This window comes from Oryctolagus cuniculus, chromosome 20, assembly GCF_051225735.1.
Source record: "Oryctolagus cuniculus isolate XC-2025 breed Fujian yellow rabbit chromosome 20, ASM5122573v1, whole genome shotgun sequence".
NCBI lineage: Eukaryota > Metazoa > Chordata > Mammalia > Lagomorpha > Leporidae > Oryctolagus > Oryctolagus cuniculus.
Genome location: NC_142886.1, coordinates 17,055,980 through 17,076,194, shown reverse-complemented (window position 1 = coordinate 17,076,194; position 20,215 = coordinate 17,055,980). Strand labels below are relative to the sequence as shown.

General features: G+C 36.7%; 1 protein-coding gene across 26 annotated transcripts in view; it reads right to left on the bottom strand.

Moving 5' to 3' along the window:
• The window catches only part of GPHN (gephyrin), a 568,860-nt gene that overhangs the window by 319,880 nt on the left and 228,765 nt on the right, over positions 1-20,215 (bottom strand). The gene's annotated exons all lie outside the window — the stretch shown is intronic.

Sequence of the window (20,215 nt, the reverse complement as noted above, 5' to 3'; positions counted from 1 at the left end):
TAAACAAGACTAGTGTCTGCTAATACTAACCGATAGAATAAAAAAAGGGAGAGAATGATCCAACATGGGAAGTGAGATACACAGCAGACTCATAGAATGGTGGATGTCCTAAACAGCACTCTGGCCTCAGAATCAGCCCTTAAGGCATGCGGATCTGGCTGAAAAGCCCATGAGACTATTTCAGGCATGGAAAGCCAAGACACTCTGGAAAAAAAAAAAAAAAAAAAAAAAACCCTAAATGAAAGATCTCTGTGAGTGAGATCCCAGTGGAAAGAACAGGTCTTCAAAGAAGGAGGTACCTTTCTCTGAAGGGAGGAGAGAACTTCCACTTTGACTATGACCTTGTCTAAATATGATAAGAGTCGGTGAACTCAAAAGGCTTCCATAGCCTTGGAAACTCATGACTGGTGCATAGGGAGATTACTGATGCCATAAATAGGAGTGTCAATTTGTTAAGTCAACAACAGGAGTCACTATGCACTTACTCCTCATGTAGGATCTCTGTCCTTAATGTGCTGTACATTGTGATTTAATGCTATAACTAGTACTCAAACAGTATTTTTCACTTTGTGTTTCTATGTGGGTGCAAACTGTTGAAATCTTTACTTAATATATGCTAAACTGATCTTCTGTATATAAAGAGAATTGAAAATGAATCTTGATATGAATGGAAAGGGGGAGAGAGCGGGAAAGGGGAGGGTTGTGGGTGGGAGGGAAGTCATGGGGGGGGGAGCCATTGTAATCCATAAGCTGTACTTTGGAAATTTATATTCATTAAATAAAAAAAAAAAAGAAATAGGATGGGGAGAGGGATAATTTTGGAACAGACCAAAGGCTTTAGGAAAAATCATGAGGTATTTTTAAGTTGGAAATTTTAAGTTCTATAATTGAAGAAATAGAAATTGAAAATAATTTTGTTTGTCAATGCAAGGGCAAACATGAAGTATGATTTCAAGAAATGAAAACGTAACACATAAAAATATTTTCATTACTTTATCTGAGACTGGGAGTGTTGGTGATTATAAATTGTATTTTGGGTACATATGATGTTTTTACTACAGCTTTATTGATATATAATTGACAAGTAAAATTTTATATATTTAGCATGTAAACATGATGATTTGATATATGTGTACATTGTGAAAAAAGTATCACAAGTAAGTTAGTTAACCCTATCATCTTGTATAGTTAACATTATTTTTGTGTGTAGTGAAAACACTTAAGGTATAACCAAATTTCAAGTATTACATACAGTGTCATTAACTGTGGTCTATATTCTGTATAATAGATCTCCAGAACTTACTCATAGTAAGAGATGTTGTTTCTCATGAAGTCAGGCATGTCAAGACAAGCACTGCTAATGGTATTGACTGAAGTGACCCTAGGATTGCCTTTAAAACACATTAGTCCACACTAAGTAAGGCCTTTCTCTATTCTCTAAGTTGAAGAAGCAATAGTTAAACATAGTTTCCCACTAACTATAAAATTATTATCACCTATAAGGGAATAAAAGTTTCCACAAGTTGCAGACACTGGCACTCCAGACAAAATCCAAGTAATCTATAGGTTCACCAACTCATTTAAGAGTAATATGGAGAGTGGAGTGTCTACTAGAATTCAGACCCAATTTCTAAGTTCAACAGCTGGTCAAGATCCAAGTACACCTCTCTATTTGGGATACTAGAGGTCATATCTTTTCTGGATTTATACGTTTTTCCATTTCCTCAATAAAGACAATTCTTAACCACACCATGGGTAGCATTACAGTATTTACCATGTTCCATTAAACAAATGATAGCAACCTTAGAGGGCATACCTGCCATGATAAAGACTAGTCTCTCACTGGCCTCCACTAAGAAAGCATTTATTACTGTTACTTACTGTGGACTGCCTAACTTGTAAAAATTTACAAATTTTCCTTACTCAGTTGTGAGTTATTTGCAACACTGAGAAACCTAAGAAAACCTTGTAGGTTAGTAAGCATAATGTGCATGTACATATGTATGCATCTACAGCCTGTATGTTGAAAAAAGCTTTCTGCATGAATATTTGATAATACACTTAGATTACATCTAATCTTTAAAGCATGGAGGAGATATTTTAGCCATGAACAAATGCAGGTAGAAAAAGTCTTTTAAAAAAGATTTATTTATTTGAAAGGCAGAGTTACACAGAGACAGAGAGATCTTCTATCAGCTGGTTTACTCCTCAAATGGCTGCAAAGGCCAGTACTGGGCCAGGAATTAGCCAGGAGCCAGGAGCTCCATCGAGGTCTCCCACATGAGTGGCCGGGGTCCAAGCACAATGGCCTGTTTTGGCTGGGAAAAACTGGAAAAACCCAGTTCTGGATAGGAAGTGAGCAGTCAGAATAGAACAGCGCCCATGTGTGATGCCAGCATGCAGGCAGAAGATTAACCCTCTGTGCCACAATCTCAGTGGCGTAATTGCCAGCAATCTTAAACTGGTTCATGTGGAACTCTGAATTCAAAGACCAAAAAAAAAAAAAAAAAAACAACCAAACAACAAACAAACAAACAAACAAACAAAAAAACCTGAAATACTTTTCAGTTCTTGTATTTTTCAGTTCTAAAATTTGTTTGATTTCTGGTTTTCTGCTAAGATTTCTTGTTTCTTCATTCACTAGAAGCATACTTTCCTTTATCCCTTGAATGTAATTAGAGTAGCTAATTTAGAATCTTTGTGAATTCCATTATCTGGGTCATCTTCTAGTTAAGATTTTGGCTAATTATCTTTTCTCTTGAGAACATGTCATTTTGAATTGTCTCTTTGTATGTTAAGTAATTTTGGATTATATCCTGGAATTTGAGATTGCTATGTTGAAGAAATGCTTAATTTTTGTTATAATATTACTTAGAATATTGATGTGTTGTTTTAAACTTTAATAGGTAGATGACTTGGGCAGACTCAGTTGCAAAAACTGGTCTGAATTGGACAGTAATTCAAATTTCAGTTAAAATCTTTTAGTTTCACTAGGATTGCTTATAGTCTAGCCAATACATTCATGGTTCAAAAGGTCAGCCAGCAATCCGGGGTATTTATTTACAGAATCTGAGCTCCCCTCTGTTTCTCTCCTTTCCAAAATTTCTTCCCCAACTCTAAAGCAGCTGCAGTTGCTTCCAATCAGCTTTTGCAGTCAGTAAACCTGCTGGATTTTATGTCCAGGTAGAACAGATTGGGTCCTACTCTCAGGCTACAAGTTGTAAGAATGGTAACACCCAAACAGGGCCTTCTTTCAAGCATTAGGTTCTCTCCAGTGCTTTCAGATGGTAATGTCATGTGTTTTTCTGTTTAGTCTAGAGTTTATAATCATTATTTGTGGTAACAGACAGAAACTTTTTTTAACTTTTATTTAGTAAATATAAATTTCCAAAGTACAGTTTATGGATTACAATGGCGTTTTTCCCTCCCATAACTTCCCTACCACCTGCAACCCTCCCATCTCCCACTCCTTTTCCCATTCCATTCACAGCAAGATTCATTTTCAATTAGGTAACAGATAGAAACTTCTGATGGGAGCTCCCTTTCAACGTAATTTTTAATTTATTATTATTTATCAGTACAACTCAGCACCATCTCTATGAGTCTGGCATTTCAAACCATTCAAGTCATTACTACTGCATAGGCAATATGAAAAAATAACTGGCTGTGAATGAATTTTAGTTAAATGTGTCATCTGGTGAACTAGTTCTAGAAATAGTGGGGGAAAAATAACTGCTCTGTATTTTAACCTATCCTTAATTTTTATTTCACTTTTAATACCTTTTGCCTCAAATGAAATTAGTCTCAATGATTTTACAATCTTTCAAGGCTGCTTACTTTTTAAAAAGGCAAAAATGACTCAATAAACATAAAAAGTATAAACAAATATAAAATAACTAAAATTTTACTAGAGAAAATTCATTTGAAACTTTTTGGCAATCTTATACAAATTTCCACAAATTAATACACTCATGATTCAAATTTACATTTTCATTCATGTCATGAATAATTCCATATTGAGAAATACAGTTTGTTATAATAATTTTTCAGTCTGAATAATATTATGTATATAGTAATTTTAAAAATATCTAATAATGGATATTTAGGCTTTGTTTAGCTTTTCACGAATATAAACATCATATTACTTTTGTAAATTTTCTATCTGTATGACCGTGAGGAAGGGGATGAGGTAATGGAAAGGGAACAGCTTTAGAGACAAGGCTTTCTTGGGTACTGTTCCAGTGTATCTATTTATTAGCTTTGTGTACACAGGTAAGTTCACACAACTGCAACCCTACTGGGACATTTTCCATTATTCTGGGTACATCATAATAATTTTAAAAATAAGTTCTTATTTCTATGTACATACACACACACAAATATGAGAAATACCTTAAGGAAGCAACTTAAGGAAGTAAGTGATATTTATTAATGACTTTTGTATATATCAAAATTTGATATATCATATTGAAATTAAATAATTAGTAAGAAAAAGAAAAATTTTTGTCATAAATATAAAACCTTCTCTTGGAGGCTGCTATTGTGGCACAGCAGGGTAAGCGGCCACCTGTGACACCAGCATCCCATAGGGACACTGGTCTGAGTCTTGGCTGCACTGCTTCTGATCCAGCTCCCTGCAAATGACCTGGGAAAGCAGTGGTGGACTGCCAATTGATTGGGTCCCGGCCACCAAATGGGAGACCCAGAAGAAGCTCCTGGCTTTGGCCTGGCCCTGGCCCTGGCCACGGCAGACATCTGAGGAGTGAATCAGTGGATTGAAGATCTCTCACTCTCTCTCTTTCAAATAAATAAATTTCAAAAACAAACAAAAAACAGAAAGCCTTCTCTCAAATACCAATGACATACATACCTCTGACAAGGTTAAATGAATAATACAACTTTTCCTTTGAGTATAGCATTACAGGCTGAATACAGACAAATAATTGGCCATGGATAACATGGATTGTTTAATTAATTGTTTAATTAATTCTACTTGAGTCCTTAAGAAAAGTATCGGGAAAGCTTTGTAATTTAGTTCACCGATATTCAGCCCCTTTTTTTTATGAAAAAGTCTGATTTTTCAAATAACTTTTAACATGTGGTTTATTTTCCTAATTAGAATATCGGTGATTAAAATATATCTGATTTGACAACAGATGTTATGTCTATATAAATGTAAGTCATTATATATAAAGAATAGCAGAGGAAATTCATTTTAAGAAAATACAGTAACCTGATGAATTAGTCAAGACTTTGGAATAAAGGTATTATGCAATCATTATTAATTAAGAGAAGCAATAGATTGATCTATATATAGGCAGCAAAAAATATTAAAAAGACAGCTTTAAGATATCGTTTCAAAGACAGCCAAGAACTGTTCTCCTTATTAGGTCACAATGTTCTGATGTTGAGAGGAAAATTACCTACTCACATTATACAATGCTGGTTCTAAGTTCTAGTTTAAAATCAAAAGGGACTAATTGATCAAAAATATAGTAGAGACAAAATCTGAAACTATGTAATATTTTTTGTATTTGAAAGTGTTGTATTTCTTCCATCAATCCTCTGAGATGCTGAGAATAAGATAATATACAAAGAAGGCACACAGTTAAGTGCATAATACCAGAAGAGACTATAAGAGAGATGAAAATCATCTACAATGAACAAACCAGAAACGAGTGCTAACTTATTTAGTTGGGAAAGTGAATACATTTTAATTTGCATGTTCTTACCTGTATGCCTTAAAGACTCTCAACACTCACTATTTCCCCTGAAATATGCTTCTTCTTCTGAATCCTTTAACTCAGGGGAGTGGGACTATCTTCCATGAGCTTCCTAAGCTAAACTTTTGAATTTTCTTTTTCTAATTCCTCATTTCTCAAGTCTACAGGATGTCATCTATTGTGCATTTACTGTATAAGGTCCCAAGCTAAGCAATTTAACAATATTTCATCCTTACAATGAAAACAGATAGTTTTGCTATCCACCAAAGGTAAGTTTTACTACCTGTGTTTAGAGAAACATTTGGAACAGTTAAGATACATATAAGATTCTATTCAACTGAAGACCTTTTTTTTTTTTTATTAACCACTATGACACAACCCCATAGTTGCACTCATGTTGCATTTGCACTAATATTTGCACTCATTAGTATTTGCGATTTGGTCATTGTGCTCTTTATAAGCTTTATCAGGCAGAGAACTTCAGCTAGGGAAAAATAAATCAGAAAGACATTTAGAAATTAGAAACTTAAATGGATTCAAACACATGGTTGGTTTTCTCCTTGGAAAGTAATTGTGGATTATGGTACTACACAAGAATTGCGAAGCTACACAATAAGCTTATGAAAGACAAAATGAAATGTTGCATTCTTCCTAGTACTTTAGAAACAAAAACATCTATAGTAGTAAGCTTAACCCAAGCTTAATGCTCATTTCCTTATCAAGATGTTAGCTTTTGAGACTTACTATTAGGCTGGAGGATAGGGAGCTTGGCTAAATCTATTGTCTTTGATGACAGGAGACTTAACCCACTTTGCCACAATGCCAGCTCCCATTTTTCCAATCTTCTTCTTTCAACTTATGTCCCTCAAAAATTTCTTGAGAATCATCTTTATTTAATCCCTTAAGGAAGCCTATTATGGGGCTGGTGCTGTGGCACAATGGGTTAAAGCCCTGGCCTGCAGCGCAGTCATCCCATATGGGCAAGGGTTCAAGCCTCAGCTGATCCACTTCCAATCCAACTCCTTGCAAATGTGCCTAGGAAAGCAGTGGAGGATGGCACAAGTCATTGGCCCCTGCACCCACATAGGAGACCTGGAAGAAGCTCCTGGCTTGGGATAAGCTCAGTTCCAGCTGTTGCTGCGACTGAGGAGTGAACCAGTGGATGGAAGGCCTTTTTCTCTGTCTCTCCCTCTCTGTCTGAAACTCTTTATGGTTGACAGTTGTTTCTTCCAGCACTTGAAAAATAATGTGCTACTTCCTCTGTTGCCTCCTATGGGGTTTTCATATTGATAACAGTATTTTTCAGTTCTGTAATCTCCATTTGGGTTTTATTTCTTTGGATATATTTTCTATTTTTTCATTTGTTTTAAGGAAATTCATAATTGCTTGTTCAAGTATTTTTTTCATAGATATTTTAAAATCCTGGTAACACAATTTCAATATTTGATTCATCTTTATCCTGTAATTGTGTCTACTGAAGGTTTTTCTTCTCACTTCAGCTGTGATTTTCCTTGTTCTTGGTATGATGATTTTTTACTGACTCATCTCCAAGTGGAGCACCAACTCAATTCAGTCTTATTGAAGTGGTTGGGGTAGAAGCTCACCTCCCTGGCTAGGAATACTGACAATGAGAAAGAGAAGGTGAGACAGTGGTGTCCAGCTCCATTTTGCATTGCCTTATTTAGCCTCTTTGTTGCTAGACGGATTTCTTAGTCCATACTGCTATAACGTAATACATGAGATTAGGTAATTTATAATGAATAGTTCTAAAGGCTGGGAAGTCTAGTTGCAAGGGCTTGCATCTGATAAGGGCCTTTTGTAAAAGGGCAAGAGAATGAGCACATGCTGTGGGAGAGAGGGGAGGGAAGTGGAGAGAATAAAGAGGGTAGAGGGAAGAGGGAGAATGAGAAGAGGTGCACACAAGAGTGAATCTGCAGCTTCAAGTCCTTTTATAATCAGCATTACTTCATTCACAAGGGAAGATCCCTCATGACCTAAAGACTTCCCATTCAGTAGGCCTGACCTTCCAACACTGTTGCATTGGGGATTAAGTTTCCAATACATGCTTTTGAAGAGGGCACATTAAAAGAACAGCAGCAAGGATGGACGTTCTGCTCACTGCCAGACACCTTGACATTATCATGCTGGAGCAATCAGTGCATCTTGTTTTGTCTGAGCTAGTGAAGGAAGATCAACTCTTACTTGGTACTACTGACAATACCTTGACCACAGAATCAGAATGAAACCGTCTCTGCCAAGTGAAAGATAGAAGAATGAGTTCCCTGTTCAGTTCCACTTACAAGATGAAGGAGAACTCTGCTATCTGTTACAGGGGGATGGCAGGTGGAAAGGTAGGAAATCAGCTCCCTGCTTGCTTCTGTTAAAACAGAGCGTTGGGGGGAATCAGTAGTTTCTTCATTGGCATTTGGCAAGCACAGGGCAAGTATTGCCATGAAGGTTTTCTATTCTGTTACAGGACCTTGTGTGGTCTTTTGACTAGACAAATAGGATTTTTGTAGGAGCAATTTTTTTTTGTTTGGTCTGTGCCTGTTGGTGGCACTTGATTGAAGGCTTTTTCAATACCCTATCCAGAACATATAAGAAATAATAACATACACCAAGTAACTCATTGCCATGTCATTCCTGAAGTCCTGAGATTCTTGGTCAGTTTTTCTCTTTCCACCATTTAGAATCTTTCTATGTTTATTTCGTAATGCCTAGGAATCTTTTTTTGTAAGATCAATCTGGAAAGAAAGAAGCTATTACATGGTGGCAGAATAAAAAAGAAAACAAACATAGGATTTTCCTGACTTTGCTGAAAAAGAATTATAACCAAAACCATACAGTGGTGACAAAGAAAAACATAAATAAATCAATAGAATGAAAGTTAAGGAAAAGACAGGCTATGTAGTGTGTATACCTGTGTCTAGGCACAGGAAAACTTAGTATATGATAAATGAGGCAATTCAGGCTAGTGGGGGAAAATAAAGTTTTCTGTAATTTGTGGTGAAGAAATGAAGATACATACGGAAAATATCATATCAGTTTAGTCATCCACATACAAATATAAAAATATAATTTAAAGAATATTTAAATATAGATATTTAAAAAAATACATTTGAATTGGCAGTGTATATTTAAACATAGCTATTTAGTACAATTGATCTTAGCCAAAAGGCCAAGCGATAAACATAGCTATTTAAAATAACTACTTCCAAACTTGTACTATAAATTTGCATGATTATTTCAGGAAACAGTTCAATTTCACAAAGGAAAAGTTGAAAATACATACTTTATAAAACCCTGGAATTCCATTTCTCAGTATATTCTTCAGAGAAACTCTTACACATGTGTACCAGGGATGCTTTCAGAGAATGTTTATAGCATAATTTTTCATAAATGTCCCAAATGAAAACAAAGAAAAATTTCATAAAAATTTGAGGTTTCAATAACCTTGGTACAATGAGTAATAAAACAAAAGCAAACAAAAACCTTAGCTACATTAAAATGCATGAGCACCACAGCATGTGTTGATAAAAAAAGACACAAAAAATGCATTCAACATGACTTAATTCATATAAAAAGTTCAGAGGACACAGCTAAGTTACACTTCTTAGGGATTTGTGGAAAAAATTAGGAAAAGCAAGGAACTGATACTGATAGAGGCTTGGGATTAAGTTATATCCAGAGAGGAACAGCAGATTATGATTGGGCCTGGAATGTTTACTCTTGATCCCTTAACTTTGGCCAAGCAACTATTACATATTTTGAAGTCGCTTGTTATAATCAGTAAATATGTGCTTAATTTAGACTTTTCATGAGATAAAAAATGATCTCTAATGTTAAAAATGTGAAATACTACCATATCTGACAAAAGCTGAATTATCTTTCAGCAATCAGTTATTTTAATAGTCAAAAGTACATGGGGCTGGCACCGTAGCATAGCAGGTGAAGCTGCCAACTGCAGCACTGGTATACCATATGGGCACCGGTTCACATCCTGGATGCTCCACTTCTGATCCAGCTCTCCGCTATGGTCTGGAAAAGCATTACAAGATGGCCCAAGTCCTTGGGCCCCTGCACCCACGTGGGAGATCCAGAGGAAGCTCCTGTTTCCTGGCTTTGGATCGGCGCAGCTCCAGCTGTTGCAGCCAATTGGGGAGTGAACCAGTATATGGAAGACCTCTCTTTCTCTCTGCCTCTCCTTCTCTCTCTGTGTAACTCTGACATTCAAATATGAATAAAAAATATTTTAAAAAATAGTGTAAAGTACACATGGCATATTATAGAAAGTGAATCAAATTTCAACTGAATTGTACTCAGATAATTTCAGATTACATAGCTATTACATAACTAAAATGAACTTTTTCAAAAAGATTTTATTTATTTGAGAGGTAGAATTATAGACAGTGAGAGGAGGAGACAGAAAGGTCTTCTGTCCGTTGGTTCACACCCCAATGGCCACAATGGCCGGAGCTGCGCTGATCCAATGCCAGGAGCCAGGAGCTTCTTCCAGGTCTCCCACATGGGTGCAGGGGCCAAGGACTTGGGGCATCTTCTACTACTTTCTCAGGCCACAGCAGAGAGCTGGATTGGAAGAGGAGCAGCCGGGACTAGAACCGGCGCCCAAATGGGATGCCGGCACCACAGGCAGAGGATTAACCTACTGAGCCACAGCGCTGGAACCTAAAATGAACTTTATATCCAGAAGTTTCACATTTCCTCCAATCAAACAAAAATATTACATGTGATTTCAGCTGAAAATGCTAATGATGCCATCAAATGTTGATGAAATACTTTATAACAGTTTTTCTTCCAACATATTTGAAAGTTAGACCAATTCCATATGTTCAATGTTGCATACCTCAAACTATGAAGTTACTTTAGATGTAATATCAATTATCAGTTGAGAAAAATCATGTTACCTATTATTGATATATTCAATAAGTCTTTTAAAGTTAATTATTAACACTCTAGAATTTAAAAATACATAATGAAAAATAATACCCCTTAAAGAAAAGTTATTATTAAAATATAGACATTTCTTCTAATTAAAGAATATATTAACCCTCTGGTTTAAGGATGTGTCTTCCTCAGGGCTTCATCTTCAGTGAATTGTTACTACTTTAAACAGTTTTCCATGTAACTCTATTCACTAGCATGGCATCAACTAATTCATGAATGATGAAAATTCCATATAAATCTTTAGATTATATTTCTGTTCAGAGTGTTCTATCAATGACTTACTGGACATTTGATTATCTGAAAGGGACCTCAAATTAAACAAGTACAAAATACACCCTGTTTCCTTTCAATTGTATTACTTCCCCATTATATCCTCTCTAAGTTTGCAGCAAGATTTTCTACTCAATCTTCTAACCCAAAAACTAGAGTTAACCTCTCTAACTTCCACTAATCATTCAGTAAGTCATCAAGTATTGTTGATTCTACCATCTGAAGTAAGACTTTTTTTTTCCTCGAGGCTCTCTGCCACTGTTAAGTTTGGGTTTTAATCATCTCATATCTACATTCCTGTCATCATCCTCTTTCCTTCCAGTGAGAAGCTTTTATTCTCCATTGAAATAATTTTTTTTTCATTAAAAATAGAAACAACATAAAAATTATGAAGCTGATTATGTTGTTTTCTTTCTTAAAATCGCATAATAGCACTCTATAGTTTTTAAGATAAAATCCGAACTTCTTATAATTGCAAAGAGATACACCTCCAGAACTCCATCTTTACAGTCTTCATTTTATTTCCTATGATCTGTGGCTATATAATCTCATAGACATGCTTGCCCAAATGTCTCTCCCATCTGCATAGATCACCAATTTGATGAATTTATCTCTTAGAAAGATGTATTTCCTATGGATGAAGGTACTTCAAAAAGTTCATGAAAAATGGAAGTAGATGACACATTTACTTTGGTATAAAAAATCTGTAATCCATGCATAGTTTTTTGATAATATTTGTTTTCTACAAACTTTGAAGACTCCTAATATTTCTATAGGAATCGCTATTTATCTTTTCACCTAACACATATTTTAATCATATTTTAAGACAATGCTTTTACAACGGATGAATTTAAAATTTACATCCTTTACATAAATGTTATATCATTCTATACACATATATTTATTCACTGCTTAAGATTTCTAGAATGCAATTTTGCTGAGCCATAAAATGTATTTCAAGAAGTAGTACACTCCCTTTTTTCTCTTCCTCTAACAATAAATGATTATATTTTCAGAAGTAATTACTGAACCACAAATAATTCAAAAGTTCATCTTTATTCATTTCTATATCCTCAACTGAAAAATGAGAGACCTGGATTAGACCCAAATTTCCTTCCAACTAAAATATTTTATAAATTTACATCAAATTGGATTTAATCTCTTGAAAATCTTGATACTGAAAGGAGCCAAGAGCCACCATAAAAAAATGGGGCTCCTGAGACAAACCGTTCCAGAGACGGCCTTGGAAAATGGGGAGTAAACCGGTTCACAGAGAAAGCAGTCAGCTACTAACCAGAGATACACAGAACACCTGCCTTGTAGATAAGCCCCTTCCCTACGCTTGCTCAAGGTTAACTAAAAAAGCTACAAGGCACATAGCAACCTATTCCTCTCTCCTAGAAACCCCCTCCCCTAATGTATCCCTTTGACCTAGTACTTTTCCACCGACATTACCACTTTAGACTGCCATACAAGGCCCGCTACTGAAAATTATCCAATGAACTTACGCCAGCCTATAATATGTTAATTTTGTGGTTTTGCCCTTTAAAAGCTGTGTGAGATAGCTGCTCGGGGCTCCTCTCACTTGCTTGCTGCTTGCAGCAGTAGGGGGCCCATTTGTACAAATGAAATAAAAATTACCTCCTGTTCTATTGCATCGTCTGGTCTGGAGTCTGTGTTTCTGGGGTCGTCACAAGAGGACACCGCTTTTGGGGTCCTACAATACCAGAATATAATTATGGTACTAATTCTTTTTTTTTTTTTTTTTTTGACAGGCAGAGTGGACAGTGAGAGAGAGAGTGCGGCTGGCACATCACGCTGATCCGAAGCCAGGAGCCAGGTGCCTCTCCTGGTCTCCAATGCGGGTGCAGGGCCCAAGCACTTAGGCCATCCTCCACTGCACTCCAGGGCCACAGCAGAGAGCTGGCCTGGAAGAGGGGCAACTGGGACAGAATCCGGCACCTGGACCGGGACTAGAACCCGTGTGCCGGTGCCGAAGGTGGAGGATTAGCCTAGTGAGCCACAGCGCCGGTCAAGATTATTTATTAAGACTTTAATTTACTGAACTCGATATTGAGTTTAATCAAATGAAGATCAATAATTTATTGTCTTTACATGTTAATAATAATAGTACTTTTCATCCTTGACAACTGCTATCTAATTATTAATTTTCTTTCTATAAAATAGATAGTAAATTCAGTTCTTAAGGCACAGAAGCAACACACTATGCTAGTTGATTGAACTTAGTAAAAAGTAGGAGAGAAAAAGACGTAGTAATGTTCAGTAAGATCGAATCTTCATCTACTCTAAGGTAAAGTTTAATTATAATTCCCATACTAGGTTTTCAATAGAACCAGAAAGTAAGGGCTTTTAAAAAGTTCACAAAAAATGTACATTATTTTTAATTCTATTTTGCAAATCTTTCTGAAACCTTTTTTTAATATGGCAAATATAAAATTTTTATTTTACTTTGCTACTCTTCTTGACCTTAATAGACTCTTATACTTTAATACTCTTCTTGACCTTAATATACTCTTAGGTACAGAGAAACAGATTCAGTTTGTAAATAAAATGCTTTTTATTAAAATCATCTGCTAATCAATTTTCCTTGATACACTAGAAATATTGCATTCAATAACTTCTTAGAAATGCCATGTCAGTGGAAGCTGAGCCGCGGGAGGCGCCAGGGCCACCAGACCCGCCGGACCCGCTGGAGCCGCAGGGTCTGCGTGCCAGCGCTGGAAGGGGAGGTGAGCTAAAAACCTCTCGGTAACCTGAGACATTGGTGGGGAAAGGCAGAAAAAGCCTGCAGAGAACGAGGCCTGAAACCCCATTGGGGAAAGTTCACCAGGCTGGCTGGAGTCGAGAAAAAATCGAATAAATAAGGGGAACCTGCACGGATATTTAGCCTCTCTCTCCACTCACCTTACAAAACCCAGCAAGACAAAGGGCAAGTGCCATTTGAAGAAAGTAAAGCGGTATGCGCCATTTTGCATATCTAAAGCGGGTGTCTCTCATTAGCCAAGCAGAAAAACCCGACTCTGGTAAGCAAACGAATACCCACAGGGGCCAGATTTCATACATCAACTACTCTTAATTCCACTGAGCTGTGTGGAATTACGTCCCAACAGAGTCAAAAAAAAAAAAAAGAGAGGGAGAGCAAGAGCCAGCAAGAGAACAATCACGTGAATCTCTGGCCACACCCATCACAGCCTTTAAGGATCCATCAAAAGCAGACAGTCCTCTTAATCTAGAATCACAGTATAACGAGAAAAAAAAACAAAGAATATCTCCAATATGACAAACAAACGCAAAAGCCGAGGTAACAAGAACAAGGAAGACACTATGATGCCCCCAAATGAAACAGACACCCCAATTCAAGATTATGAAGATGATGAGATAGAAGAAATGCAAGATACGGATTTCAAAAAATTGATAAGAACATTAAGAAGTTCTCAAAAACAAATTCTTGAACTACAGAAATCCTTAATGGACAAGATAGAAAATCTCTCTCGTGAAAATGAAATATTAAGGAGGAATCAAAATGAAATGAAACAACTAGTAGAACAGGAAACTGTGATAGTGATAAGAAATCATAATGAAGTGAAGAATTCAATAGATCAAATGAAAAACATTAGAGAGCCTTAAAAACAGAATGGGTGAAGCAGAAGAGAGAATATCAGAATTAGAAGACAGAGCACAGGAAAATATACAATCAAACCAAAGAAAAGAAGAGGAAATTAGAAATCTAAAAAATATTGTTGGGAATCTTCAGGATACTATTAAAAAAACCAACATTAGGGTTCTAGGAGATCCTGAAGGCATGGAGAGGGAGAAAGGATTAGAAGGCCTTTTTAGTGAGATATTAGCAGAAAATTTCCCAGGTTTGGAGAAGGACAGAGACATCCTAGTACAGGAAGCTCACAGAACCCCTAATAAACATGACCAAAAGAGATCCTCACCACGACACGTTGTAATTAAACTCCCCACAGTGAAACATAAAGAAAAGATCCTAAAATGTGCAAGAGAGAAACGTCAGATTACTCTCAGAGGATCTCCAATCAGACTCACAGCTAACTTCTCATCAGAAACCCTACAAGCTAGGAGGGAATGGCGAGATATAGCCCAGGAACTAAGAGAGAAAAACTGCCAGCCCAGAATATTATATCCTGCCAAGCTCTCATTTGTGAATGAAGGTGAAATAAAGACCTTTCACAACAAACAGAAATTGAAAGAATCTGTTGCCACTTGTCCAGCCCTGCAAAAGACGCTTAAAGATGTGTTACACACAGAAACACGGTCATCAATACGAAAGAAGGTAAATGAAGGAAATCTCATACCAAAAGATCACAGGAAGTTCAAAACATATATCAGAAAATATCTTTGGCAAATGGCAGGGCAAAGCTACTACTTATCAATAGTCACACTGAACATTAAAGGCCTGAACTGTCCAGTTAAAAGACACTGATTGGCTGATTGGCTTAAGGAACAAAACCCATCTATTTGTTGCTTACAAGAAACACATCTTTCCAATAAATATCCATACAGACTGAAAGTGAAAGGCTGGAAAAAGATATACCATGCCAACAGAAATGAAAAAAGAGCAGGCGTAGCAATCTTAATATCGGACAACATAAACTTTACCACAAAAACTGTTAAGAGAGACAAAGAGGGACACTATATAATGATTAAGGGATCAATACAACAGGAAGATATAACGATTATCAATGACATGCACCTAATTACAGGGCACCAGTTTATTTAAAAGATTTGTTAAGGGACTTAAAGGGAGACTTAGACCCCAATACAATAGTACTGGGGGACTTCAATACTCCACTCTCAGAAATAGACAGATCAACAAGACAGAAGATCAACAAGGATATAGTAGATTTAAACGACACTATAGCCCAAATGGATCTAACAGATATATACAGAACTTTCAATCCTACAGCTAAAGATTTTACATTCTTCTCAGCAGTACATGGAACCTTCTCTAGGATTGACCACATACTAGGCCATAAAGCAAGTCTCAGCAAATTCAAAAGAATTAGAATCATACCATGCAGCTTCTCAGACCATAAAGGAATGAAGTTGGAAATTAGCAACTCAGGAATCCCTAGAGCATATGCAAACGCATGGAGATTGAACAACATGCTCCTGAATGAACACTGGGTCATAGAAGAAATTAAAAGAGAAATCAAAAATTTTCTGGAAGTAAATGAGGATAACAGCACAACATGCCAAAACTTATGGGATACAGCAAAATAGTGTTAAGAGGAAAGTTTATATCAATAGGTGCCTACATCAAGAAATTGGAAAGGCACAAAATAGATGAGCTTTCAATTCACCTCAAGGATCTAGAAAACCTACAGCAAACCAGACTCAAATCTAGTAGGAGAAGAGAAATAATTAAAATCAGAGAAGAAATCAACAGGATTGAATCCAAAAAAAATTACAAAACATCAGCCAAACAAGGAGCTGGTTTTTTGAAAAAATAAACAAAATTGACACCCCATTGGCCCAACTAACTAAAAAAAGAAGAGAAAAGAACCAAATCAATAAAATCAGAGACGAAAAAGGAAACGCAACAACAGACACCACAGAAATAAAAAGAATCATCAGAAATTACTACACGGACCTGTATGCCAGCAAACAGGGAAACCTATCAGAAATGGATAGATTCCTGGACACATGCAACTTACATAAATTGAACCAGGAAGACATCGAAAACCTAAACAGACCCATAACTGAGACAGAAATTGAAACAGTAATAAAGGCCCTCCCAACAAAGAAAAGCCCAGGACCAGATGGATTCATGGCTGAATTCTACCAGACATTTAAAGAAGAACTAACTCCAATTCTTCTCAAACTATTCAGAACAATTGAAAAAGAGGGAATCCTCCCAAATTCTTTCTATGAAGCCAGCATCACCTTAATTCCTAAGCCAGAAAAAGATGCAGCACTGAAAGAGAATTACAGACCAATATCCCTGATGAACATAGATGCAAAAATCCTCAATAAAATTCTCGCCAATAGAATGCAACAACGCATCAGAAAGATCATCCATCCAGACCAAGTGGGATTTATCCCTGGTTCAACATTCGCAAATCAATCAATGTGATACACCACATTAACAGACTGCAGAAGAAAAAACATATGATTATCTCAATAGACGCAGAGAAAGCATTTGATAAAATACAACACCCGTTCATGAGGAAAACTCTAAGCAAACCGGGTATGGAAGGAACATTCCTCAATACAATCAATGCAATCTATGAAAAACCCACAGCCAACATCCTAGTGAATGGGGAAAAGTTGGAAGCATTTCCACTGAGATCTGGTACCAGAAAGGGATGCCCACTCTCACCACTGCTATTCAATATAGTTCTGGAAGTTCTAGCCAGAGATATTAGGCAAGAAAAAGAAATTAAAGCGATACAAATTGGGAAGGAAGAACTCAAACTATCCCTCTTTGCAGATGATATGATTCTTTATTTAGGGGACCCAAAGAACTCTACTAAGAGACTATTGGAACTCATAGAAGATTTTGGCAAAGTAGCAGGATATAAAATCAATGCACAAAAATCAACAGCCTTTGTATACACAGGCAATACCATGGCTGAGAAAGAACTTCTAAGATCAATCCCATTCACAATAGCTACAAAAACAATCAAATACCTTGGAATAAACTTAACCAAGGACGTTAAAGATCTCTACGATGAAAATTACAAAATCTTAAAGAAAGAAATAGAAGAGGATACCAAAAAATGGAAAAATCTTCCATGCTCATAGATTGGAAGAAACAATATCATCAAAATGTCCATTCTCCCAGGAACAATTTACAGAATCAATGCAATACCAATCAAGATACCGAAGACATTCTTCTCAGATCTGGAAAAAATGATGCTGAAATTCATATGGAGGCACAAGAGACCTCGAATAGCTAAAGCAATCTTGTACAACAAAAACAAAGCCGGAGGCATCACAATACCAGATTTCAGGACATACTACAGGGCAGTTGTTATCAAAACAGCATGGTACTGGTACAGAAACAGATGCATAGACCAATGGAACAGAATTGAAACACCAGAAATCAATCCAAACATCTACAGCCAACTCATATTTGATCAAGGATACAAAACCAATCCCTGGAGTAAGGACAGTCTATTCAATAAATGGTGCTGGGAAAACTGGATTTCCACGTGCAGAATCATGAAACAAGACCCCTACCTTTCACCTTACACAAAAATTCACTCAACATGGATTAAAGACTTAAATCTATGACCCGACAACATCAAATTACTAGAGAGCATTGGGAAAACCCTGCAAGATATAGGTACGGGCAAAGACTTCTTGGAAAATAACCCAGAAACACAGGCAGTCAAAACCAAAATTAATATTTGGGATTGCATCAAATTGAGAAGTTTCTGTACTTCAAAAGAAATAGTCAGGAAAGTGAAGAGGCAACCGACAGAATGGGAAAAAATATTTGCAAACTATGCAACTGATAAAGGGTTGATAACCAGAATCTACAAAGAAATCAAGAAACTCCACAACATCAAAACAAACAACCCACTTAAGAGATGGGCCAAGGACCTCAATAGACATTTTTCAAAAGAGGAAATCCAAATGGCCAACAGGTACTTGAAAAAATGTTCAGGATCACTAGCCATCAGGGAAATGCAAATCAAAACCACAGTGAGGTTCCACCTCACCCTGGTTAGAATGGCTCACATTCAGAAATCTACCAACAATAGATGCTGGCGAGGATGTGGGGAAAAAGGGACACTAACCCACTGTTGGTGGGAATGCAAACTGGTTAAGCCACTATGGAAGTCAGTATGGAGATTCCTCAGAAAGCTGAATATAACCCTACCATTCAACCCAGCCATCCCACTCCTTGGAATTTACCCAAAGGAAATTAAATTGGCAAACAAAAAAGCTGTCTGCACCTTAATGTTTAATGCAGCTCAGTTCACAATAGCTAAGACCTGGAACCAACCCAAATGCCCATCAACAGTAGACAGGATAAAGAAATTATGGGGTATGTACTCTATAGAATACTATACAGCAGTCAAAAACAATGAAATCCGGTCATTTGCAACAAGATGGAGGAATTTGGAAAACATCATGCTGAGTGAATTAAGCCAGTCCCAAAGGGACAAATATCATATGTTCTCCCTGATCGGCGACAGGGACAATATCGGCGACAACTAACTGAACATCAAAGCGGAAACTTGTTGAAGTGAAATGGACACTATGAGAAACAGTGACTTGATCAGCTCTTGTCCTTACTGTTGATGTACAATGTAACACTTTATCCATTTTAGTATTTTTTTTGTTCTAGTACTATTGGTTGAACTCTGTAATTAACACACAATTATTCTTAGGTGTTTAAATTTTAACTGAAAAGTGATCCCTATTAGGAATCTGGAAAGCATTATGCTGAGTGAAATAAGCCAGTCCCAAAGGGACAAATACCATATGTTCTACCTGATTGGTGACAACTAATTGAGCACCAAAAAGGAAACCTGTTAAAGTGAAATGAACACTAGGAGAAACGGTGACTTGATCAGCCCTTGCCCTGACTGTTGATGAACAACTTAATACGTTATCCCTCTTAGTATTTTTTTGTTTATTTGTTCTATTTAATACTTTTGGTTTAATACTGTAATCAATACACAGTTATTCTCAAGTGTTGAAACTTAACGGAAAAGTGATCGCTGTTAAATATAAGAGTGGGAATAAGAGAGGGAAGAGATGTGCAATTCGGGACATGCTCAAGCTGACTTACCTGAAACAGTAGAGTTAGAAACATACCAGGGGATTCCAATTCAATCCCATCAAGGTGGCATGTACCAATGCCATCTCACTAGTCCCAGTGATCAATTTCTGTTCACAATTGATCATAATGATAGGACTAAGAGCCAAAGGGAGTACATAAACAAGACTAGTGTCTGCAAATACTAGCTGATAGAATCAAAAAGGGAGAGAACGATCCAACATGGGAAGTGAGATACACAGCAGACCCATAGAATGGCAGATATCCTAAACAGCACTCTGGCCTAAGAATCAGCCCTTAAGGCACACAGATCTGGCTGAAAAGCCCATGAGAGTATTACAGGCATGGAAAGCCAAAACACTCTTGTTTATGATGCCATAAACAAGAGTGTCAATTTGTTAAGTCAACAACAGGAGTCACTGTGCACTTACTCCTCATGTAGGATCTTTGTCCTTAGTGTGCTGTACATTGAGAT